We start from the raw sequence: 27,640 nt of genomic DNA on the forward strand, positions 1-27,640 counted from the left end.
GCTACTCATAGGGATCCAAGCAGCGTTCACCATTGTAATGTTCCCCACCCACCCCTTAGCTATGCTCCTCTAAACTTGCTATTTCCAGAATGTTATAAAAGAAACTCAGCATAACTTACCTATAATTACTCTAGGATTTATGATTTATTTAGATTTTATTTTTAAAGTGTTAACTAAAACCTTAAATATGTTAAAACCCGTGGATATTACTATCTGTATTTGAACAAGGTTGATTTAAATACACTATCACTTCTTTTTGAGTCTTGCACTGTTGCCCAGGCTGGAGTGCAATGGTGCAATCTCGGCTCACCGTAACCTCCACCTCCAGGTTCAAGCGATTCTCCTGCCTCAGCCTCCCGGGTAGCTGGGATTACAGGCATGCACCACCATGCCCGGCTAGTTTTGCATTTTTAGTAGAGATGGGATTTCTCCATGTTGGTCAGTCTGGTCTCAAACTCCCGACCTCAGGTGATCCAGCCGCCTCGGCCTCCCGAAGTGCTGGGATTCAGGCGTGAGCCACCGCACCCAGCCACTATCACTTCTTAATAATGTAACAACACAAGTTGAGGAAGTGGTAGGATTCAAGACATTCATTAGTGTACAAATGTGTTTTAATTACATATTTTGGCAAGTAATACAGTATTTTTATTTAATCATTTTACTTCATTATTTAAACTACCTTAAATTATTTTCTACATCTAGACAGAACAGCTTATATTTATTTGTGACCCAAAATATGAATAACAATGCTGTGTATTCTTTTTTCCAGATGAATAGGACTCAACCTTTTGTAGACACTTCAAATAATGCTTTCCATCATGAAAAAAAAAAAAAGTTTAATGTGTGACATTTTCATTATCTGTCCACTTTTTAGTCGTGTTAGTAATGACACTTATCATTTAATGCCCGTTCCAAGCTTATAAACATCCCAGTATGTTGTCCTTACTGTCGACATTTTATAGTGCTTTGCATGTTTGTGTAATGGTTTGACTCCATATTCCAATTTTGTCACTAGGGTCTAGATCTCTTTATTCCCAGAACCTAGCATAGGGAAGGTTTTAAGGGAAGGTTTTTTAATACAGATGCTCCTCAACTTCTAATGAGGTCATGTCCTGATACACCAATCATAAGTTAAAAAATCATTTAATACCCTGCCTACCTTAAACATGCTCAGAATACTCACAATAGCCCATAGTTGAACAAAATCGCCTAGCACAAAGCCTATTTTATAATAACGTGTTGAATATCTCATATAATTTATTGAATACTGTAGTGAAAGTGAAAAACAGAATGGTACGGGTCCCTGAAGAATGGTCTCTACTGAACGCGTATCCCTTTTGCACCACCATAAAATAAAAAAAAAGTTAAGTTAAAACATTCTAAATCAGGGATCGTCTGTATATGTTAATTTGTATGTATGTACGTACATATATATGAAAAAGGAAAGTAAAGAATTGACTCAATTTATAATATACTCTCATTTTATAAACTGCATATGCATTAAAGGAAATATCAAAATTTGAAGAGGGATAGCCATAATAAATATCAACAAAGGCAATCATAACTGTTATTTGGTGAAAATGTTTCCTTAACTCATCTACAGGGCTGCATTATTACCTTTTGTTTTATCTCATTATAAGATTTTAATATTTTTTCAATTGCAGCTCATCATTCCAATATTTAATCACATTGTTGCCTAAGAAAGTGGTATTTTTTTTCTTTACATATGCTTTCTTTTTTCTCGTAGTTTCTTCAAGCAAACTCTCAACAGTAGCTTCTTAGCATGAGTGTTAGCTTTTCTTATTGTCAACCTTTTAATTGGAGTTTTAAAATAGGAAAGGATTTAGTTGGTAGACAAAAATTGAGTAAAGATAAATTTTAAAAATCTTAAATACTGACTGAAATTAATTTTGTTTCTTTTTTTCTATTTTTATCTATGTTTAGCATAAAACAATATAAGCATAAAGAATATTTTATAAACAATGCAAATATTTTATCTGGAAGAGAAAGTGACACGTTCAGAAATATTATTTTTATAATTAAAAATACAAATAATGTTCTATAATGCTTTAAATCATGATACATTAAAAATAAAAAATGTAACTTCCAAAAAAATTCTGTTAGATTAGGAATATATTGGTTTCAACTTCACTTGCAGAATCAGAGAACTAGATTGCTATAAAACAGATGGACTCTTTTGAGTGCCATTGGATTCATAGGAGCAATATGTAAATAATGAGTAAAAAAATCTTGATTATATCCTGTTATTTTACAAAATATTAACCCTTGTGATCTCCCTTAGGTCACCTCACAGGTCCAAACAACTTAGGAAATAAATTCCATCCATCATGATCCAATGCAGTTTTTTTCATACTGAGCCACTTGGAAGGCGTTGGATTATTTTCATGAAAGAACTTGGAATATATTTGAATATAGGGAGGTAGGGAGGAGAGGAGAATGAAATGCTGAAAATATTTAAATTTATTTAAAAAATAAGTTGATTAAAAATCTGTTCACACGCATGCTGTTACACACATCCCAAGGGCTATTTGCTTATTCATGTGTAGTTTCAGTGTAAAAACAGGTAACATTTTCACTGACTGTGATCTAAATTAAATTAATGTCTCAAAATAATTCATGAGTTAGCAATGGAAATCAAAGTAGTACTTCAAGCGTACTTGAAGTATTGACTTGTGTTGAAAACAATTTAGTATTTTACCTTGCTTTGCTGTAATATTTTAAATAATTTCTAAAAAAAAGTTTCATTTTGAAGATTTCTAGATTAATCTCTGGATTTGCATAATACCTGCCATTGTTTATTTATTTATTTATTTTTTTGAGATGGAGTTTTGCTCTTGTTGCCCAGGCTGGAGTGCAATGGCACGATCTCGGCTCATAGTAACCTCCGTCTCCTGGATTCAAGAGATTCTCCTACCTCAGCCTCCTGATTAGCTGAGATTACAGGCTCACGCCACCACACCCAGCTAATTTTGTATTTTTATTAGGGATGACATTCCCCCATGTTGGTCAGGCTGGTCTTGAACTCTCAATCTCAGGTGATCTGCCCGCCTCAGCCTCTCAAAGTTCTGGGATTACAGGCGAGAGCCACCATGCCTGGCCTTCCATTGTTTATTGATAGCTAACAAGACTAACATTTTAAATAATTTAGAGAGGAAGGCTGATACAAATAAATCAGTATCTTTACATAATAGTTGTCTCAAATACCTTTTACTTAATCTAATGCTTCTAAGTTTTAAAACCTGCCTCATGAATGATGGTAAACTGAGAATGAAAGTCAACTGTTATTTACAGAAAACTTTGAACATGTCATGGTATCTCCTATTTTCAGTACATATGTGGAGGTAATATATGATTGCATTTCTTAGCAGTCATATGTTGTTATTATATTAACAATGTAACAATGTTTTATTTATTTTACTGCCTCACCTACCTAATCAAATTATATATTTGATTTATTAAATGATCCCGATGGAACATTTATCATTACTCAATAATATAAAATAAATAAAATAAAATAACCCAGTAAACTTTTCTAAGGTAAGGAAAAATTCCAGCCACTGATAATAAAATTAGAAATTTATGCTTTGTTACTAAAAAAATTTTAACTATATTTTTAACCTTAAAATTGTATGTTGGTATTTATATGTTTTCTATTTTAGCTCATAAATAAGACCAAATGTCATTTCTAAATAGAAAATAATAATTTGTATAAATCTTAATATTTGGAATAATTTTTCCTGACTCTGCTCACCTACAGTTTTTTGCATATTTGCAATCACAGTGTAATACATATTTGTATTCTTTTCTACTTGATTAATATGTAGCTTATGTATATTGTGGTTGACAGAATCTTGTCCCCCATGAATTTTGTCCCTTGTGTTATGTCTGTGAAGATATTACCTGACAATAGAAACGGTACAAATGTTAACTGTGGTTATTTAACAGCAGGCTTACAAAATAGGGGATTATCTTACTGTCCTGGTGGGCTCAATGCAATCACATGAGCCCTTAAACACAGGAGAGAAAACTGGTGAGATTTGAAGCAAGAGAAAGATTTGATATGCTTGAAGACAGAGAGAACCACATAGAAGGTGTGGGAGGGAATACACTCTAACCAAAACGCTTGTGCCTGAATGAAGACCCAGAGTCCCATGTGAGAGCAGCATCCTTTGCCGATAATTGATTTTAGTTCAGTGAGAACCTTAGTAGAGAATCCAGTCACAATAGGCTGGGCTTCTGCTATAAAGAAAATGCGACATTATAAATGGTTTTGTTGTGGTGACATTATAAATGTTTTTGTCATGAGCTACTAAATTTGTGGCACTTTGTTACTCAGCAATAGGAAGCTAATACATGTATTTTGTTCCCAGTTCTTCATTACTATTCAATATTCAGATTATTAAATTGGTGTGTAACATGGATACCAGTGTTATAAAGAATGCAATCTAAAGCTAGGAAATAGTATCTACCTTTTAGAAACCCACAATATAACCAGAAAGGCAAACAGCCACACAAGAAAAGTTAAAATATTTTTATTTTTGTCACAGACAGAAATGTTTGGGAGGAGTCAAAGCAGCAAGAGACACTGCTCTGGAGCTGTTTGCTGGAACTAACAGATACAGGAAGAGTTTGCAATGTAAGTCCCTGTCACCTAACTGATGCTCAACATTATCTCATTAACTCTATTTCCACTAACACTGCTGTAGTCAAATGGCTGGAAATGAAGAGAAACTGTAGATAAAGTATTATGTTAGACATAATACAAGATCAGACTGGAAACCCTATACAAGCTAGGCTAGAGATGGACATAACTAAAATAATTTGTGTACCTAGGAGATTTTCTGTAATTTCAGCATGTGCAAAACATTGACTCCTAAATTTACAGATTACATTTTTGGATATGACCATTTAGGAAGCAACGCTAGGTTGGCTTGTGTAGCATAATACATGATATCCAGGATACAGGAAGGGTAAAAGCCAAGATTTACTCCAAGATTTCTAGTTTGGCCACTGGGGACAAAATATACAATTAAAAGAAACAACATAATTTAACAATTCAATAATTGGGCAGAAGAGGGAACATAAGAGCTTATTTTAAAAGTTATGATATGTTTTGCTATGAATAAATGAAACTGTAACTCCAATTTTCTTCACAGGAAATAAGTCTATTACCTCAACTAATAGCATACAGGGTTGGTAGTTTGAACATTTCAATGTCATCTAGAACGCGAACTTGAATAATAATTTAAATGCATATGTTAATTAATTTGATTTAGTCATTCCACAATGTATTGATATTTCAAAATATATTGTACAAGATAAATATATACAACTTTTATTTTTTAATGTAGAAAAATAAAATAAAAAGAAATAAATGAGGACAGAAATTATATGGTTCAACTTATATGAGGTACCTAGAATAGACAAATTCACAGAGATAGCAGAATAGAAGTCACCAGGGTTACAAGGAGGGGAAAGGAATAATCATATTTTGATGGGTAGAGTTTATGTTTGGAATAACAAAAACATGTATGGCATAATAGTGGTGATAAGTACACAGTATTGTGAATGTATTTAATGCCACTGAATTATATATTTACAAATAATTAAAATCATAAACATTAGGCATATTTGATCACAAGAAAAAATAGGAAAAAAAGAGTAACTTAAAACATAAGGTAGAAGTATGATTTTCCACATTTAAGAAATGTCATAAAATTCCCAATGCTACAGAAAAGCAAAGTAAGATGAGAATTGCTAAAAGATGACTTGATTCGATGAGTTATAAATCAATAATAATGTTAGATACAGTGTTTAGTAAAGAGTACTTTTCTAACAAATTGTGGAAGTAGAAGTCAGAGCGAAAGGAGAAAGTAGTGAGCAAGTGCAAGCTACATGAGTTGGCTGCTCCCTCATGGCATCCCAAATCAATAGGTGAGAAGGTGTGCCAGGGAGTAGCAGTCTCAATGGAACTTTTTGTTATTGTTTTTGTTGTTACATTATATTATTTTAATTTATAGAAGAAAATATTAAGTAGTTCGGAGAAGAAAATATGAGTCTCTAGATGAGAAAATGGGCAGTTTATATAAAAAGGTTAAAAGTTTAACTATGGAGGACATAAATTTATACACTAATGCCCTGGATAACAGAAGCTAAACTTATAATTTGCACATTGCAGATTATAAATACCCCAAGCATGCCTTCCTCCCAATAAGACTCAAGCTGCAATTTTACTTTAGCAATAACAATAGAAACTATAGAAAAGAGGCAAGAGAAGATGGTGGGTAAATACTCCTGGCAGTTTGTTAGAGAATCTAGGGAATATGAGTATGTTCATATTTACTGATAACAATTTTCCAGGAAAGTACAAGTTAATGTAATCAGCTGGGAATAAAGGGACAGGAATTTCAGTCTTCAGTAAAAGCTTGAATATTACCTATTTATTCCATTATGTGCCAGTGCTTAACAGATAATTGTACTTCTTACTTGATGAGAGATAAGAGAACTTAGACCAACACAGTAGTAGTTGCAATACAACCCAATATAATCACGTAACATTTCTTTCTAGCTCCAGTTCATCCAGTCTTTGATTAATTTTTTATTGTATAGCTTAATTGTGCCTGGTATTTTATTTTATTTTATTTTACTTTACTTTACTTTATTTTATTTTATTTTATTTTATTTTATTTTATTTTATTTTATTTTACAGTGTCACTCTCAGGGTATTGTGCCTATTTTTAAAATATTTGGCTTCCACAAAACTCAGGAAACATTGTGGTGATAATTAGAGATGGCAGAGTTTAGAGGCAAAGGGATTCTTTAAGAGATTAGTCCAGGTGATGATGCTTTGGACTTAAACTAAGAGATTGGAAATGCGTCTAGTTTCTAAATATTATGAAGAACATGATTTTTACCAAACTAAAAGTGATAAATAAGATAGCAAACCTCTGGGTTACAGCCTTGAAAACAATGTGTTGTAACGCCATTAATTGAGCTAGATACTACTGATGGGGAAAGATGAGGTTAAGAGGTGATCTGATGTTGTCACTTGGGATATGTTGAATCGAATATGTCTGCAGAAGATACAAGTTGAGATAGCAATTTAGTTAGAGTTAAAATGCAGATATGGACTTTGGGAAACAATCTCTACAGCTAGGCATCATTCTTTATTTGACTATTGAAGACTTAAGGCAAGTTGGTATTGACTAAGAAGAACAGGTATTGCTTTTTTAAAAAAAGCAAGAAGAGGCTGGGCACGGTGGCTCACACCTGCAATCCCAGCACTTTGGGAGGCCAAGGCAGGCAGATCACAAGGTTAGGAGATTGAGGCCATCCTGGCTAACATGGTGAAACCCCATCTCTACTAAAAATACAAAAAATTAGCCGGGTGTGGTGGCAGGCGTCTGTAGTCCCAGCTACTAGGGAGGTTGAGGCAGGAGAATCCGTTGAACCCAGGAGGTGGAGCTTGCAGTGAGCAGAGATCTCGCCACTGCACTCCAGCCTGGACCACAGAGCAAGACTCTGCCAAAACAAAAAACAAAACAAAACAAAACAAAACAAACAAAGAATCTAGTGAGAAGGAAGAGAAGAAACGAACTAAGAGAAAAGATAAAGGAAGAATAATCTCAGATGTTGGATTATAATCAGCATTTTCTGAGTATTTTCTGCAAAAAAAATTTACGTAAATTGGATTTGTCTTGTTCTTACCATAATGCTTTTAGGATGTTATTTATATCTACTTTGCACTAAACAGGAAAGTAGACCTCAGAGAGGTTAAATAATTTGTACATGTTTATTAACATAGAACCTGACTATGGTAGAAGGCCAGACCTATCTGGATCCCAAGCTATTTCTTGTCCTCTAATACCACTCTGTATCTAGGAGATAACTTCAAACCCAAAAAATGTTTCAGGTCATTTACATAACAGCGACTTGTGGATTCCAAGGCAACTGGGTATGAAAGAATATGTGAGTGAGTTTTCTGCTAGCGGTTTTCCTCCATTTAGTCTGCCAAGTCTTTTAGGGAGATGGTTATCCTTTTTGCTTTCCTGGTTTTCCTAATCATCTAGAAAGTCCTTGCTCTATTTTCGCTTACTTTTTGTTATAAGACTTTTTCTGATTCTCCCTCTCCAGGCGGAAGCAAAAAGAAAAAAGATCAGTATACGTCTGCTCATCAGCAGAACAAATTCCCATGGCTCTCTGTTCTAATCAGGAGGAAGTAATTTTCCTTTCTCACCTGACTGATTCTCCAACTTGGCTCTTGAAGCTGACTGCTCTCCAACCCCTCCCTCCAGGTACTCAGTTGCAATTTTCGGTTCCTGCTAAGGTTCACTTATTAAACACTTTACCACTTACTCTGTGTTACTTCTACCCATCTTCCCACTCATTTAAAGTTGTACCACAAGTTTAACCAAGTTTCGGTGAAAAATCAAGCTAACACATATTTAAACAGCCACTATATGATTTTAAGAGCTATCTGTATTTATTTGACTAGATATTAAGTGCCTGATGACATAAACATAAAAGTCATCACTATCACCATCACACCTATTATTTGCTATGTGCTAGATACTGTGCTAAATATACTTCTCAGGCATCATTTCCTTTAGTTAGGAGTATTTATATCATCTCTCTTAAATATAAATATAACATATATTTAAATACATATTTACATTTTATGTACAGAGAGTAATTTATGTAAAACTGGTATATATATACACATATATAAATATTATACATATATACTGGTGTGTGTGTGTGTGTTGTGTGTGTGTATATATATATTTATATATATATATAAAGAATAGTCTTAGATGTTGGATTATAGCAGCATTTTCTGAATATTTTATGCAGCAAATATTGTATATGTAATATATAAATATTTTATATATAAAGTTTAGTTAATGGGATTCCATATATGTGGGGTTTACATATGTCAACCTAGTTTAACAATTTGTTGTGAGTTAGGTGTTATTATCATGGTACTGATAAGGAAATAGTGTTTCAAAGTTATACTGCCTCTCCAGGGCAGAACCAGTTCTTAAAATGCTTGAAGTTTTTAAGTTCTAAGGGTACGTAAAAATCTAAGACCCAAGTGAACTTGAACTACCAAAAATATTTAATAAACATATTAAATTGATTTACAAACTAGGAAAGTTTATGGCACATATAAATATAAAACATACATAAATGTACAAAGTAATAGCAAGTTTCAGTTCCCTAAAAATTAAGAAAAGATGCAATACTTATGAAACATAACCCCCTTTTCTAAATCAATGTTCAACTTGTAAAGGCAGCCACAAACTAAGAAGTAGTCTAGAGGCTACAACTCAGTGCTGATGGAAACATATTTTGTTTAAAGTAAGCATCTGATATTAAAAATGTGCTTTTGAACAGTTACTGAAAGTGAATCAGCACCACAGATCACCCTGTCAGTGCTCTGACAGGAAGGCTGATGTTTAAAGGTGAGTTCCAACTGTTTCCTTAATTTATAGTGTAAGAATTCTGCAGCCACCTGTCTAAGGGAAGCAACCATGCAGAGATTATTGGTCCCCAAGCAGTTTTGTCACCCGTCTTGTTAGACCTCTTGTACCAATCAGCATTTTTTGTGTGTGTAGAATCTAAGCTGTTTTAATCACCTGTTTTTCCTTTTCCCAATCTTTGTATCAGATAATTTTACATAAATCTCAATGGGGAAAAAAACAAGAATAAAAATCAACCACCCCCAAACAGAAAAGCCAATATATCTGGCTTGGCTAATGTTCCAATTATTGGTCTATGGCAAACACTTGCCTTGTTAGGTTTTTAAAAGCTTTCCTCGGCAGGGCGCAGTGGCTCACACCTGTAATCTCAGCACTTTTGGAGGCCGAGGTGGGCGGATCAAGAGGTCAGGAGATCGAGACCATCCTGGCCAACACAGTGAAACCCCGTCTCTACTAAAATTACAAAAAACTTAGCCAGGCATCGTGGCGGGGGCCTGTAGTCCCAGCTACACGGGAGGCTGAGGCCAGAGAATGGCGTGAACCCAGGAGGCGGAGCTTGCAGTGAGCTGAGATGACGCCACTGCACTCCAGCCTGGGCAACAGAGCAAGACTCCGTCTCAAAAAGAAAAAAAAAAAAAAAGCTTTCTTCAGAAATAAGTGTTTTTTTATGTCTCATATATAACATTCCTACTAACTTAGCAACCATATTTTGAAAGCCATTAATAATCACAGACCCTGAATGTAACCTCAATCTCTTCCCATTGTATAGTATTTATCACACATCATTCCCTTTGGTGCACCGCTTAGTGTTTTGCCAAGTTTCTAGCAATGTTAACAAGGTCTAATAAGACTCAACCTAGCTACGACTCAGATTTCAGCATTAAAAAATGGGCCCAGTTGTACTCCACAGAGTTATTTGAGAAAAATAAGAATGCATGTAGAAATTCATAGCCAAGTGCCTGAAAAATAGTAAATGCTACAAAGTTTTATGTTCTTTCGTTTCTTCATCTTTGCTTTTCCAATCATTCATTACTAAATATGTAACAGCTCTCAAAGGGGAGCTCATAGGAGTCAACAATTTAGTCTCCTCCATACACTTACTTATAGGTCACAAGTTGATCACTTGTCACTTTGATTTATTGTTCTTCATTCACTAGTAGTGCAAAATAATTCTACTCTTCCTCAGTTGTAAGAGTCTTAGGCCCAACGTAGTAGTATTCCCTAAGAATGTACACTATATGATAATAGATGGGTTTCATTTCTTTTCTTTGTTCTGTTGCTTGGTTTATCTTGTTTTTGAAAAACAAAATTGTTACAAAGTAGAAAACATCACAGGAAAAAAATGCTGAGTTTTATGTTCTGGGAAAAGTAGGGAAGGAATATATTTCAGTGTTTCCAAGTTATTGAAGATAACCTTTTTTCTCATTGAAAGCATCCTTAACTTCTATGGCATATACTTTCATCTTCTAATATTTAAAGTGTCCATGGTAAGATTAGATGGAAGAGAGGTGGAGAGAGTCATCAATCATGCTTCTCTTTAAAACTGAAAGTTTAATCTACTCTGTTTTACACTTTCAAAGCAGGAAAGGAATACTTTTTTATATAGCCAAGTGGGACACCTTTGCACAAAGGCTTCGAAATAGTAAAAAGAATATATATATACACATGTGTATGTTAAATATTTCTCATTCGTATGGACTCTCAATGTATTCACTTTGAGCAGTGAATGAATGGACTCTCAATGAAACACTTTTAGCAGTACTCATGGATAGGTTAACTGAACTCAAAGATGCTTAAATGCTCTATTTAAGGCAGCAGAGATATACAGGATCCTCCTGTGAGTTCTTGATGGCATCGTTATGTTACTTCTTCGACTAGTGCCTACCAAGTGTGAGAGGAGTGAGTTAAGTGGGGAGAATAACATGATTAACTTCCATGTTAGTTGATTGATTTTGTACCTAGACAGCTCATGTAACTGTAATTTTTCTATCTATAAACTGAGACAAATTATGACTCTCTATCAAAAACACTCATTCAGAAGACCACGTTTGTTTTTATTAATGTAGAATACTTCAAGATATTTACATTAAATTGCTTTTAAAATTTTTCTTGTCTTATTAATAATGAAACATAATCTTCTAGCAGTGAAAAAGCTCAACTTGCCTCCTAAAGTATACTGGTAAGAGAATGATACTGGAACCAATTCTAATTTGCTTCTGAAAGGTCTTGTATTATTTTTAAACAAATTACTTCAAGGAGTTCAGATTCCTGTCAGACACATATAAGTATGAAAATATAATAGCATAATAACTGGTACACCAAATATGTGTAATAAATATGCTTTAAAAAAAGCAAATAAACATTTAAAAAATGTATCTTTAAAGCCACAGGTCCCCAGGGTGAGCAAATTGAAAACATGAAAGAGAATAGAAAGGGGGAAGAATGAAAAGAAGCTATTTTTTAATTAATTGCAAGTTAACTTCTAGGGCCATGCTGTGCATTCCATATATTTGAATCTAATTTTATTAAGCATTTTATTATATTATAATTAAAATAGCTATGACACTGTCTATAGAAGCTAAGGTTTATCTAATTTAAATAGTTTTTCAGGGATCCACAGTTGCTGGACAGGGCTGGAAGTATAAGGTGGTGCTCATAAGTTCTATGTAGGTTTCTTTGTTTCACTTTTGTGTTATCCAAAACCCTCTTCCAGAAGGGTAGTTAATGACCTGGAAAGGGTCTGCTCTATGGCTTCAAGTGATTCCTGGTAATGTAACTGAGTCTATTCAATACAACAAATATTTAATTAAGTGCCTAGTTTGTGCTTATGGGGGTTAGGTGACATTAGTGAAGAAAGCAGACAACTCTTTATTTTCTACATTGTAATGGAGAGGGACAGAAATCAATAATAAATCTACTAAATGAGGAAATTATATAGTATAAAAGAAGGTGATAAGTGCTAATTAAATACATAAAATAGAGTGAGCAAAAAAGATCAGAAGTGCTATTCATGGGCTAAATTTTAATAATGTGTTCAAGGTAGGTAGGCCTCACTGTTAAAGTGACTTTTGAGTAAGGAACTAAAAAAAAGGTTAAAAGTTAACCGTTGAGGTACCCTAGATAGCCAAGGGGAGGGAAGGCATTCTGGGGAGAAGTAAAAGCCAATGCAAAAACACATGTTAGCAGAGTGTTGTCTGGTCTGTTCTAAACATATCGAGGAAGCCTGTGGCCAGTGAAATGGAGAAAGGGAGGGGAATAAGAGTAGATGACAAATCAGAGAGATAATTGAGGAGGTGGGGATGTATGTCATTAGGATAGGCATGCAGGCTGTCATAAGCACTTCCTCCGAGTTCACGGGGAAGCCATTGCAGAGCTCTAAAGGTAGGAGTGACATAACTCACCTTTTGTTTTAAGAGTTTAACTTTGACTTTGCCAAGAATAGACAGAGGGAATGATATAACCTTAGAAACTTATGACATATAACTTGGTTAGAAATAACAGTGGCTCAGCTGGGCGTGATGGCTCATGCCTGTAATCTCAGCACTTTGGGAGGCCAAGGCAGGCAGATTGCTTGAGCTAAGGAGTTTGAGACCAGCCTGGCCAACATGGTGAGACAGACCCTGTCTCTATAAAAAGTACAAAAATTAGCCAGGTGGGGTGGTGTGTGCCTGTAGTCCCAGCTACTCAAGAAGCTGAGGTGGGAGGATTGCTTGAGCTAGGGAAGTGAAAGTTGCAGTGAGTCATGATAATCACACTATGCTCCAGACCAGGTGACAGGGAGTTCAAAACAACAGGATTTTTGGTGAGCTATCATAGTCTGAGAACTGAAGAAGAATGAAAAATGAGTCCAAGTTTTTTGGTCTGAACTACCAGAAGACTGAAAATGCCATCAACTGAGATGAGTAAAAAGACTGCAGATAGAACAGGTTTATGGGGGAAATATTAGAAGTTCAATTTTGAAAGTATTCTGAACATTTAAGAGGAGAAGTCAACTAAGTGTTTCTGAATGCATGTGAATCTGGGGTAGAGATGGAACTTTTGGTGTTGTCAGGATTTAAGTGTTATTTAAAGTAATTATCCTGATTATAGCTGAGACCACAGAAATTAAAAGGATCATTAGCAGCTAGTATGAGCAACTATATGCTAATAAATTGGAAAACCTAGAAGAAATGGATAAATTCCTAGATGCATATAACATGCTAAGGTTGAACTATGAAGAAATCCAAAACCAGAACAGACCAATAACATGTAAAAAGATTGAAGTCTTAATAAAAAGTATCCTAGCAAAGAAAAGCCTAGGTTCTGATGGCTTCACTGCTGAATTTTACCAAACACTTAAAGAAGAACTAATACCAATCCTACTCAAACGATTCCAAAAATGGAAGAGGAGGGAATCCTCCCAAACTCATTCTATGAGGCCAGTATTACTCTAATACCAAAATCAGAAAAATACACATCAAAAAAGGAAAACTACAGACAAGTATTCCTTATGAACATTGATGCGAAAATCCTCAACAAAATACTAGCAAACTGAATTAAACTACGTATTAAAAAGATTATTCATCCTGACCAAGTGGGATTCATCCCAAGAATACAAGGATAGTTTAACATACACATATCAATGCGATACATATCAAAAGAATGAAGGATAAAAATCATATGATCATTTCAACTGATGCTGAAAAAGAATTTGATAAAATTCCACATCCTTTCATGATTTAAAAAACTGGATATATAAGGAATATTCATCAATACAATAAAAGCCATATATGACAGATGTACAACTAGCATTATACTGAATGGGGAAAAATAACTGAAAGCCTTTCCCCTAAGATCTGGAACATGACAAGGATGCCCACTGTCACCACTGTTATTCAACATATTACTGGAAACCCTAACTAGAGCAATCAGACAAAAGAAAGAAATAAAGGGCATCCAAATTGAAAAGGAAGATGTCAAATTATCCATGTTTGCAGTTGACATAATCTTATATTTGGGAAAACCTAAAGACTCCATCAAAAAGTATAAGAACTGTTAAATACATTTAAAAAAGCTGCAGGATAGAAAATTGACATATAAAAATTAATAGCATATTTATATGCCAGCAACAAATAATATGAAAACAAGAAAGTAATCCCATTTACAATAGCTACAAAGAAAATGAAATATATAGGAGTTAACCAAAGAAGTAAAATATCTCTACAATTAAACATTGATGAAGGATATTGAAGAGGACACAAAAATATGGAAAGATATTCCATGTTCACAGAGTGGAAGAATCAATATTGGTAAAATGTCCATAGTATTCTAGGAAATCTACAGTTTAATAAAACACCTCTCAAAATACCAATGACATTCTTCACAGAAATAGAAAAACAATCCTACTGTCAGTCCTTTCTTTTCTTTTTCTTTTTTTTTTAGAAAGACTCATAACAGCCAAAGCTATCCTGAACAAAAAGAACAAAACTGGAGGAATCACATGACCTCACTTCAAATTATAGTAACCAAAACAGCATGGTACTGGCATAAAACCAGATACATAGACGAATGGAACAATATAGAGAGCCCATAAACAAATCCATACATCTGCAATGAACTCATTTATGACAAAGGTACCAAGAACATATACTGGAGAAAGGACAGTCTCTTTGATAAATGGTGCTGGGAAAACTGAATATCCATGTGCAGAAGAATGAAACTAGACCCGTATGTCTCGCTAGATACAAAACTCAAACCAAAATGGATTAAAGACTTAAATCCAAGACGTCAAACTATTCAATTACTAAAAGAAAACATTGGGGAATCTCTCCAGGACATTAGAGTGAGCAAAAGTTTCTTTAGTAATACCACACAAGCACAGGCAATCAAAGCAAAAGTGGACAAATGGGATCACGTGAAGTTAAAAAGCTTTTGTACAGCAAAGGAAACAAGTAACAAAGTGAAAAGACAATCCACAGAATGGGAGAAAATATTTGCAAACTCTTCATCTGAGAAGGGATTAATAACCAGAATATATTAGGAGCTCAAACAACTCAATAGGAAATAATCTCATAATCCAGCTAGAAATTGGCAAAAGATCTAAATAGACATTTGTCAATACAAGACATAAAAATAGCAAACAGGTGTGAAAAAGTGCTTGATATTATCATCAGAGAAATGCAAATTAAAGCTAAAATTAGATATCATCTCACCCCAGTTAAAATGTGTTTTATCCAAAAGACAAGCAATAAGAAATACTGACGAGGAGGTGGAGAAAAGGGAATCCTCATACACTGTAGAAATGTAAATTAGCACGACCGCTATGGAGAACAGTTTGGATGTCACTCAAAAAACTAAAAATTGACCTAATATATGATACAGCAATCCCACTGCCAGGTATGTACTTAAAAAAAAAAAAAGGAAATCAGTACATTGAAGAGATATCTGCACTCCCATGTTTATGGCTGCACTATTTACAATAGACTAGCTTTGGAAGCAACCCTCTGTGTTCATCAACAGAGAAATAGATAAAGAAGATGTGTTAGATATACACAATGGAGTACTAATCAGCCCTAAGAAAGAATGAGATCCCGTCATTTTCAACAACATGAATGGAGGTTATTATGTTAAGTGAATTAAGCCAGGCACAGAAGGACAAACTTCTCATGTTCTTATTTATGGGAGATAAACATTAAAACAATTGAACTCATGGAAAAGAGAATACAGTGATGCCTACCAGGGGCTAGAAAGGATAGTGAGGTTATGGGGAAGAAGTGGGGATGGCTAATGGGTACGGCATAGTTTTTAGAAATAATAAGATTTAGCATTTGATGCCAAAACATGGTGGCATCATACTGAGAAACTGTATTTTACTATAGTAAAATAGCCACCATGTTGTGGTGGCTATAATATTTGGCCATAATTTTAATTGGCCATTAAATTTGGCCAAGTAATATGGCCAAATAATAATTGGCCATAATTTACTATAATTATACTTATTTACTTTAAATAATTTACTAGTTATTTTAAAATAACTAAAGTAGTACAATTGGATTGTTTGTAACACAAGGGATAAATGCTTAAGGTGATGGACACCCCATTTACCCTGATGTGATTATTATGCATTGTATGCCTGTATCAAAATATCTCATCTACCCCATAAATATCTCATCTACACCTATTATACCAATAAAAATTAAAAATATATATATAAATGTCATAATTATGAGCAAAATCATCAGGAGCAACAGGAACTAACGTCAGGGATTAAGCATCTACGTGAATAAGTCTAGGAGAAGAGGCAGATCAAGCAAGTGAGAACAAACTGTCTTGCAAGGATAGGGAAGAAAGTATATCATGGAAATGGTAGTGGCTGACTCAAATGCCATAGCTAGGGACGAGAATTGGCCACAGATTTTGACACCAGGTGGAGGGCATTGTGCTCTTTCTAAGAGAAATTTTGATGGAGTTGTGAGTGGGAAGGCAACAGCCTTATTGCAGAATGTATACAGAGACCAGGAAGAGGGGAACCCAAAATATTTTTTCAGGGAATTTTAGTGGAAATCAGAGTAAATAGAAAAATGTTAAGAAAGATAAGTTCAATTCTAGATTACAGATATCCTCAATGAAACCTTTAAGATTATAGTTTGATTGCACTTTTTCTTGAATGTCCAGCTACATGCATACTAATCTACATCACTGGAAATCTTACATAGACATAGAAATTTATTTTAGCTTATTATTTTAACAAGTTATACAGTAACAGATTCATTCACTTACATATATATATATATATATGTACTAGTTTTGATTCCATGATCATAGTTAACATATTTCAAACCACAGGCACAATTAATATGCAGAAAGGAATATGTTATACAGAAATATATATGTTATATATGCTATGAAATATGTTTGGGAAACTACATACTGCAATACATCTAGCTATATTACATTATGAACATATTTCTCTACTTCTCTTGGGTTTTCATTTGCTGAAATTTATAATCAAAACAATTAAATTTAATAGTGGAATTAAGTGCTCAAATATTCATACAGGCATCATAGAAAAAATTTCATTTACTTATTTTAGAAAAAATATACAGTATGGAGGAGTGGGTTATAAAACACATCAACCTAGAATGAGAAAAAGAATCCAGCTTCATGAGATGTAACTGAGAAAAGCCTATAGTTCTTTATGTGATCAATACAGAAGTGATCAACTGGAAGACAGTGTTCAGTTCTTTAAGATGAGTTTGTGCCCACAAAAAGAGGTGGGTCATATAGATGAGATATCACTAGAAGTTTGAAGATCTTGGTATCCTTTCTGAAAAAAAAAAAAAAAAAAAAAAAAACAAAAAACGGATCCTTAGGTACTAAAATCAAGACTCTTACATATCAATGTTTATGCAATGATTTTTATTTCATTAATCACAAGGTCTTATTTCCACTGGCTATAAGTTTTAAAGTATTTATTGGCAAACCTGTCTATGGTGAATTGACTCTAAAACTGGAAAGTTTCATATGAAACTAAGGGAACTAGCTCTGTGGTTCTTGAGTGAGCTCAAATTCATAGAATAACTGCTAGAGGAGGGATGCCTTGTTTTCACAACTGAATGTATGCTGAGAACAAAAAAACAGGGGCTGCAGGAGCATGAGTCAGGATTATTTAGGGAGAAGACTTTGTCAATATTTCAGTGTATGCCCATAAATATGGATACCATATACTCCTATCTATTTAGCAACAAATAATTTAAGGTATGTATTTTAATCTTTCTTCTAGACAGAGGATAACTGGCTAAAACATAGTGTCTGCTAAGTATTCAGATGTCACAGGAGTGAAATAACAAAAGCCTTTCAGTTTAAAAATTTTATATAGATATTTTATACATAATGCGCATCATAAGGGGCAAAGACTTCTGCATTTAAGCACAAAACAGTTTATCATACTGACCAATGTGTTGATTCTGCTTACATTCTTTTACTGTTTAGAGTATGACATGTATTTTTTAAATGGTGCTAAACATTATTGGATATTTTTAAAATTTGTCATCACTTGCAAAGAAAAATACTTTTTTTCTGTTGTTTCCCCTCCAAATAATAGCAATTTTAAAATATTTTATCTCAATGTGAATTCAGAAAAAAGGATAATACAGTGACAAGATGAACACATAAGAATATAAAATTGTTATTAAGACAAAGACAACTGCTATGTTCATTTACATATCAGAATGAATATTTGCAGTGTATTGAAATCCAGGTGGCATGTGAGATAAAGAAATACCATGTATCCAACAACCGAGCCTGAACTCCGCTTGGAGAATGAGGCCCTCTGAAGTGAAATTTTATTTCTCTTTTAGGGCCACATCATTATCTGGGCTCCCTGTAGCTCTTCCACTACAGATGTAGGAAATATTTCAATCTCAATATTTTGTTTTTATAGTTCTCCCTTGTAAAAGGAAAGCCAACATTTCAAATGCATTTTCTTACATTCAGCTGTGTACCAGGTAAAGCATGAAACTGCCAATGCCTGCCTTTGCCTTGATCTTCATCAAGTCCATACAGTGAACCAGGAAGGATTTAGAGCACCTACTATGAGCAAGGCCCATTCTGCCACCACAAAAGCAGAGGCTGCTGTATTCCCTTTTCATAATTTCTCCCATTACAGTTGTCACATAAGCTGTATTAAATGAAAGATTTCTATTTTTTTCATTGTTAAATATAACTCAGGAGAGCATTTATAGAATAAAGTAATTTCATATTTTATTTGTTACATGAGATCTTAAGCTTTTAAAATCATTTTTATATAGTTGGTCAGGAAATGGTTTTAGATGCTATAGGTAGACAACATGTTCTTAGGAAAATAAAATAATAAAGTTTTTTTTCTCAAGAAAATATGGCAACTCTTACATTTTTGGAGGAAGTTGTCTACTAATAAAGAATTGCAGAATCTCTCTGGCACTATATAAATATGGAAAGATAGAGTGAAAATGTTTCAATTTGTATTTCTAAATGTTCCATACTATAAATGAAAAGACCAAAGAGACTCTCTTGAAATATTAATTTTCTAGATAAATTTTTCTGTTATTTCATTTATTTATATATATATATATATTTTGGTGGCTTATTTCAATTTATGATATAAAAAGCAGATATTATTTTCTTTTGGTAATCACTATTCATATAGTTTTATAATGATGCTCTGAATTGGAAAAAAACATAACTAAGCAGCAGAACAAATATATTTTACAAAATTTTGAATATGTTTGCCTAATACACCTAGATAATCTTATTATCCCATACTTTAAAAGTAGAACATGTTGCTGTAGAAATATATGTATTTTTTGCTTCCATAAATATTTATAGGTTTAAATTTGAGAACTCTCAATTTATATTTAAGAAAAAGACATTACATTATGAAAATATTAACATCAAGAAAGATTAACAACAAAATCATTGTTCATTTATCCCAATATTACGTGAAGTAATAGTACTGCAGGAAGAAAAAAGGTAGGTTGAAAAGTGGCTATTACATCTGTTTTCCAGATTTTAAGCTCACTGAATGCTATTATCACAAGGTTACTATACTCTTTAATCTAATGTGCCTGATAGCTAATTGTCACTCAATGAATATTGTAGAAGAAACTGTATTTAATGTCTCTCAAGTGGTTCCTGTCTGTGCTTGGAGATTTTTTTTTCTTTAGGTTCTATTTCCATCATTTTGAATTTTTCCCCTGCAAACTACAAATAGTGGACAAATTATAAGTATGTTAAAGTAACAAGTGAAAAAATAGAAATCAATTATTTACAAGTACACTCTAATTTAGAGTGTACTTGTAATGGGTTGATGATTTTACAATAAAACTCATCCTAATTTAATTTTTTTAGCTTAATGTGAGTATAATTTATGTACAGTAAACAGCACATATTTAAAGTAAGTAATATAGAAAATTTTGACACATTTTTACATGTGACAAATTTTGAGAAATGATGTATATCTATCAACAAAATCATGATAATGAACATATTCATCACCCTCCCAAAAAATTCCTCATAACTCTTTCTGATCTCTCCCTCCCATCCCTCCTCATAACTCTACTTCAGGCCAAACAACTACTGATCTACTTTCTATAACTACAAATTAGTTTGCATTTTTTAGAATTTAGATTAATAAAATTTTATTTTAGGTACATTTTGTCTTCCTTTTTTTCACTCAAAATAATTTTTTTTTGAGATTTCTCTATCTTGGTGGGTGTATTGAAAGTTTATTTCTTTTTATTATTGAATAGATTTCCATCGTGGGAATAAACCGTATCTGTTCATTCATGCACGTATTTATGAACGTTGGAGTTGTTGTCAGCTTTGGATTATCACAAGCAAAAAGTTGTTATGAACATTTATGTGCAAGTCTTTGTGTGAATATGTGATTTAATTTGTCTTGGACAAAATCTCCAACTATAATTTTGTGCAATTTTCAATTTCTATTTGCAGTTCTATCAGTTTTTCTCTGGTGTATTTTGAAACTCTATTATGAAATGTTAGATTGTTACAATTTTTATGTGTTCTTGCCCCTTTCTCAGTATAAAATAAGCTTTTTCATTCCTGATAATATCTTTGCTGTAAAATATATTTAGGCTGAAATTGAATTAATTTTCTAATGCTGGGTAAAAATTATCACAGATTTAGTGATGTAAGACAGCATCCATTTTTTTGTCTCACAATTGCCTTGCAACAGAAGTGTGGTCAATACTTAGCTGCATCCTCTGGTCAGGGTCTCACAAGGCTGCAATTAAATTGTTGGCAAGGATAAGTTATCATCTGGAGGCTTGACTGGGGAAGAATACACTCTCAAGTATATTCAGGTTGCTGGCAGAACTCATTTCCTTGCAGCAATATGTTTTTAGGCTCTGGCATTTTGCTCATTGTCAGCTGGAGTCTGTTCCTGGGTCCCAGGGGTTAGCCACAGTTTCTAGGGACTGCATATATTTCATTTGAGGTTCTCCAACATGGCCACTTATGTCATCTGGCTCTCAAGGAGAGTCTGTCTCCTCAGATGAGGCCTACTCCTACTGAGTCAGACTCACTCAGGGAGATCATGTTTTTGGTTACCTCAAAATCAACTGATTGTGTGTTGATGATTAATTGTATCTGAAAATTTTCTTTTTCTTTGGCATTCTCTATTTTCTGAAGCAAGTCAGAATTCTTGCTCACATTTAAGAGAAGGACATTAAACACGGTATAAACACCATGTGGTGAGGATTACTAATAGAGTTTCTTCAGCTTTCCTTTGATTTGTGTTACTAGCTGTATTAGCTTTATTATTTTGTAAACTTTTTTCATTAATTTAAAGTTTTTTGTTGCTATGATTGTTGTTGATTAAGCTACCATATTGTTGGTTCTTGTTTTTTTAATCTGCTTTCATAATCTCGAGTTTTTAATTTTTTGATATTTAGATGTAATATGAATATTAATAAGAAGGTTTTTAATCTGTCACCTTTCTGTTTTCTATTTATTTATATGTTATTGGTTCTTCTTTTTGAATAATTTAATTTTTTATAATTCTATCTTATCTTCTTCGTTTTGGTTAATTATCTATTACTCTTTACTTTTGTGTGCCTGTGTTTGCTTTGGGATTTATAATATGCATCTATAATTTATCACGATTTATCTTCAGGTAATATATTTTCACATATTTTGTAAAAATCTTACAATAGTATGTTTTCATTTTCTCTCTTCTAGTATCTTGCTCTATTTTTAAAGATATGTCTTACCTCTGCATATTGTAGGAACTGCATACTACCTCTGGTATCTTCTTTGTCCTTAAGAAACTATTTAACATTTTTTGTAGGGCATGTCACTGATTCTACTTTTTTACATTTTTATATCTGTTGAAACTTTATTTTACCTATGTTTTTATTTATTTATTTATTTATTTATTTATTTATTTATTCATTCATTCATTCATTCATTCATTTGAGACAGGGTCTTGCTCTGTCACCCAGGCTGGAGTGCAATGGTGTGATCACAGCTCTCACTGCAGCCTTTACCTCTCAGGCTTAATCAATACTTTCACCTCAGCCTCCCAAGTAGCTGGGACTACAGGTATACACCACCATGCCTAGCTAATTTTTTGTATTTTTTGTAGAGATGGGGTTTCGTCATGTTACCCAGGCTGGTCTTGAACTCTTAGGTTCAAGCAATCTGTCCACCTTGGCCTCCCAAAATGACGGGATTACAGATATGAGCCACTGTGCCTGTCCTACCTTTGTTTTTAGAAAACAATTTTGCTCAATATACATTTTTAGTTTAAAAGATATGCTCTTTCAAGATACATACATCAAAAAGTCTGCTGTCACTCTTGTTTTGGTTTTACTAAAATTATCCACCCCTCCCCCAACCTCTATCCAGCCGTTTTGAAGATATTGTTTTTATCAGTCATTTTAAGCAATGTGATTATGTGCCTTTTTTTTGTTGTTTTTATTTGAGTAAGGATTATTGAACATCTTATATCTGTAGGGTTTTCTTGAGCTTTTCTTGAGCAGGTAACATCTGTTGGCTACAAGGAGCAATAGTCTCAGGGTGTCCAGTCACTGCATTATTTGCAGGCATTAAGATCACCATGAGACATGACTCTCACAAATACTTGATGAATCAATGATTTACTCATGCAGAGAAGAGACATAGCAATATTAGTGTCAAGAGTGATTGTTATTCATCAACAACCAGCAGGTCTTGCCCTGCAGCCAACACAGGACAAGTTCCACACACACTCCTCTAGAGCTACAGGTGAAGGTCCCTGTTTTCTCCCCACCAGGAAGTGGGGTTGGCCAGTTAACACATGACACACACATTTTAAGCAGAGTAAAATAACATCAAGCCCAGACTATGAAAAGATATTCACAAAAAAATGCAGTAAGTCCAGCAGTCTATGAGAGTTCCTATGTTCACATAAGAACATGTTGTTCCAGCCCAAGACACACTCAAACAGGCATGCAAGAACCAAGCAAGACGCATCCAACTGTCTTTCCCAAAAGTTTGTAATTTTCATTAAACATAGAAAAATTCTATCCATTATTTCTTCAAATATTTTTGCAACCCACTTTCCAGACACTCCAGTGATGTATAAAGGGGGTCCTGTGAGGCTTTCCCAGAGGTTACTAATATTTTACATAATTTTATTTCTGTTTATTCCTTTGTGTTTTATTTTGGGTAGGTTCTTTGTCATCAAGTTCAGAATTTTTTTTTTAATTACTTTTGGCAGTGTCTGCTTTCAGTCCTATCTAGTGTATTTTTTTATCATAGACATTGTATTTTTCTACTTTAGAAGTTGGATTTTGGTCTTTTAAAATATATTTTACATAATCACCTAACATGCGTCATCTTATTTCTACCTTCTTGAATATATAATGTAAAATTTTAATAACTGTTTTCATGATCTTGTTTACTATTTCTCTTATTTGTGTACTTCCTTGGCTTCTAAGTTATTGATTTTTCTGCTTATTATATAAGTGTCATATTTTGCCTTTTTTGTATGTCGGGTAATTTTGGATTAGAAACCAAATGCCGTGGATTTTGCCCTTTTTTGTTGGTGGTTATTGTGTATTCCTACAAACGTTCTTGAATTCGTTCTGGTATAAAGCTAACTTGCTTGAATATGGTTCGACTCTCTTAAGTATTGTTTTTAAGCTCTGTGGAAACTGAGCAACTTTTAGTCTAGGGCTATTTTGACTCCCTGCTGAGACAATATCTTTTTAAGAAGTCTTTGTGATGCCGTGTGAATAAGTTTTTCCACTTTGACTGGTGGGAACATGAACTTTCCCTGGCCCTGTTGATCCTTGGTATTGCTCTCTGTCCTTCTTTCTATTATTTCTTTTCTGGCTTCAATGTTTTGTGTTATGCCTTCATTAATCGGTTGTAAGCTGAAAACTGGCGGCCGACTCTGTGCCCTTTTCAAGAGGTTTGGCTCCATGCTTCTCTCCTCTCTTTACACTCTGCTCTGTGGAATAGAACTTCCTGAACTCTCCAGACTCCCTAGTCCTTCCCCACAACTCAGAGAGGTGCCATCAGGGTTGGCCTTCTCCCTCTTCCTGCATGTCAGCTTCATAACTCTATCCAGGCACAAAGCTTGAGAAATTTTAAGGCTCAACTTGTTTGTTGGCCTTCTATCAGGATCACTGTTCTGTCTTGCCTGATGTCTAGTGTATGAAAATCATTTTTGATATAATTTTATACAATTTAAATCTGATTCCTGTTACTGTATATTGGCTGAAAGAAGAAATCCCCAATTCAAATTTAAAAGTTACTTTTTTTTTGAAATCTAGAAATAGGTTAAAATACAAGTCTCATGACATTTTAGAGTTACAGACATCTCATGACATTTTAGGTATCATTTACAGATTTGCTAATTTTTTGCTTTAAATCATTTTATAAATTGTAGTGGACTATATGAAAACTCAACAGAAAACTTTAAGTTTTAATTTTGTTTGATCTGCATTCAAATACATGGTAATAATAATTTTACTAAAGCAAATTTTGAACAAAATTATTTTACATTCTTTAACAGAAGACATGCTTAAACATTCTATAGAAGTAAAAAATTTGAAACAAATGAATTTTTCCCCCATAGCTGTGAAGAAGTAGAAGAAAACATACACTTTGGAAACTGCGCATTTTGAATAGATAACGAGTATCATAGATGTAAACATTTAATAAACTTGAGTTGCAGTTTTTAGTTATACTCATTTTCTTGCTATACACCTTGGACAACTGACTAATTCTCTCTCATCTGATCTCTCTCTCTCTTTCTCTCTCTCAGTGTTCTTTAAATTTTATTTTTACAGTGTGTCCTAATTTGTTTATTTTTACTATGTAGAGGTCATTATTCGGGCATTGTTAAAAGTTTATACTGTGACACTGTGACAGATAAGAACTAGCAGGCCAGATGCCTGGTGACATGCTAACTCAATGTCAACACTCTAATGACCCTAATAAAGGAGAACAAATGAAACAAAAGATCATCATAGAGGGCATCAGAACCAGATTATAATGGACATCATATGATCAGTGATGCCTTTGGGGAATATTAAAACAAGGAAAAATTAACAAAATGACTGATATCAGTGTTGACAGGTATCAACAGATGTTTGCTTGCCTCTGGCAAAATAAGAATCAGAAACAGAAGTAGAATTTCTGTATTTCTGACCATTTATCAGCTACCACAACTACGGTTTTAGCTAAATTATCAAGAAATAGTTTAGCTTAAATCATGGTATACAAAGAAAATAGAATATCACAATTTTTTAAATGCAAAGAGGTAACTATATGAAAACAAATTATATAATTTAGGATTTTATAATTATGACTAATAAAATGCCTTATATAATTATTATCTAAAAGCTCTACTGGATATAAGCATTGATTTGCGTAATAACCTGTCTGAATTTTGACTTTAGTATTCGATATTCAGTGATTTTTAGAATTTCAAAACATAGCTCAACAAATAAAATGTTGATTGTAGAATCAGACTTTCTTTTTTAGAATCCAGGCTCCACCACAGCCTTAACCTGTTTCGTGCTACTATGACAAAATACCTGAGACTGGGCAATCTATGAATAATAGAAATTTATTTTTTTCACAGCTCTAGAGGCTGGGAAGTACAAGATTAAGGCACTGGTACGTTTGGTTGGTTGGTGAGGGCTCTGGAGGGAAGGAAAGCTTTGTTCTAACAGGGCAGAGAGTTGAATGCTGCCTGAAGCTTCTTTTATAAGGGCCTTAATTCTATTCACTAAGGAGAAATGCTTATGGCCTAATCACCTATCAAATGCCTCACCTCTTGCTACTATCACATTAGCAACACTTGAATTTTTTAGTGGATATATCCAAACCACAACAACCGCTTTCTAGCTATGTGAACTTATGCCAATTAGCTAATTTTTGTATGGCTGAATTTCTTTGTTTTTAAAGGGGTATCAAAACTATATGTACTTTAGAGAGTTGTTATGAGGAATGAATTAGTTAATACAAGCAAAACTCTTAGAGCAATGTCTGGTATTTAGACACATTCAATAAATATTAGATAATAGTATTGATATTTCCTCTGATACATTATGGTGTTCAATTATTCACACTGTCTTGCTCTAAAAGTATGTGTATCCCTCCCTATGTTGCCACAGCTTCATCCACCCAGCCTTTAGGCCTTATGCATTACCTCCTGTAATAATTTTCAGAGAAAAGAAAAATTGCTCTTGCTTTACAGAAGTATCTCATGGCACATTGGTTTAAGGCATAAGTGCTCTGCGTTGCCCTTATGGTTCCATACCCAGGAGGGTCTGACCACCAGTAGCGCAGGGAAATTATAGTGGAAAGAAATCTCAAGCAAGACATCTTCTTTTCTTTCTCTATTAAGGATTTCTTGAGGATTCCTTCATATCTCCTAGCCTGCTATAGATACATTATGCACCTTGAAATTTCTTGGATCTCTGGCTCCTAAGACTCAGTCGCAGATATACCTGTTCTCCAGCTTAACAGAATTGGAAAGCTTGTCTTATTTTATATCGGCATCTTTTGGATTACTTTAATAAGTAGATAGGTTTAGCATCACCAAATGGGAGATTATATATATATATATATATATATATATATATATTTATATGTATATATACACACACACATACACATATACTATATACATTTATATTTTATGTATTTATAAAATATATATTTTAAATATAAACTCATTCCAAATCTCTGTATATTATATATATCCCAAATCTATATCATATACATTGTTTTTTAAAGTGTGTGTGTGTACATACATATATATGTGTATGTATATATGCATACATAAAAATACATAAAAATTCTTTAAAATCCAAATATGCACAGTATTGTTGTGACTGTTTTCTTTTGTTTTTGTTTTTTTTTTTTTGAGATGGAGTCTTGCTGTCATCCAGGCTGGAGTGCAGTGGCATGATCTCCGCTCATTGCTACTTCCATCTCCCAGGTTCAAGCGATCCTCCTGTCTCAGCCTCCCGAGTAGCTTTGATTACAGACATGCACCACCATGCCTGGCTAATTTTTGCATTTTTACTAGAGACAGCGTTTGGCAATTTTGGCCAGGCTGGTCTCAAACGCCTGACCTCAGGTGATTTGCCCACCTT

General features: G+C 33.7%; 1 long non-coding RNA gene across 1 annotated transcript; it reads left to right on the forward strand.

Moving 5' to 3' along the window:
* Positions 1-4,578: 4,578 nt before the first annotated feature.
* On the forward strand, positions 4,579-8,315 carry LOC131383586 (uncharacterized). The gene is made up of 2 exons (XR_009213728.1): positions 4,579-4,657; positions 8,155-8,315. It is a non-coding gene; the product is annotated as an uncharacterized LOC131383586 (long non-coding RNA).
* The last annotated feature ends 19,325 nt before the right edge of the window (positions 8,316-27,640 follow it).

This window comes from Hylobates moloch, unplaced genomic scaffold, assembly GCF_009828535.3.
Source record: "Hylobates moloch isolate HMO894 unplaced genomic scaffold, HMol_V3 SCAFFOLD_5, whole genome shotgun sequence".
NCBI classification, from domain to species: Eukaryota; Metazoa; Chordata; class Mammalia; order Primates; family Hylobatidae; genus Hylobates; species Hylobates moloch.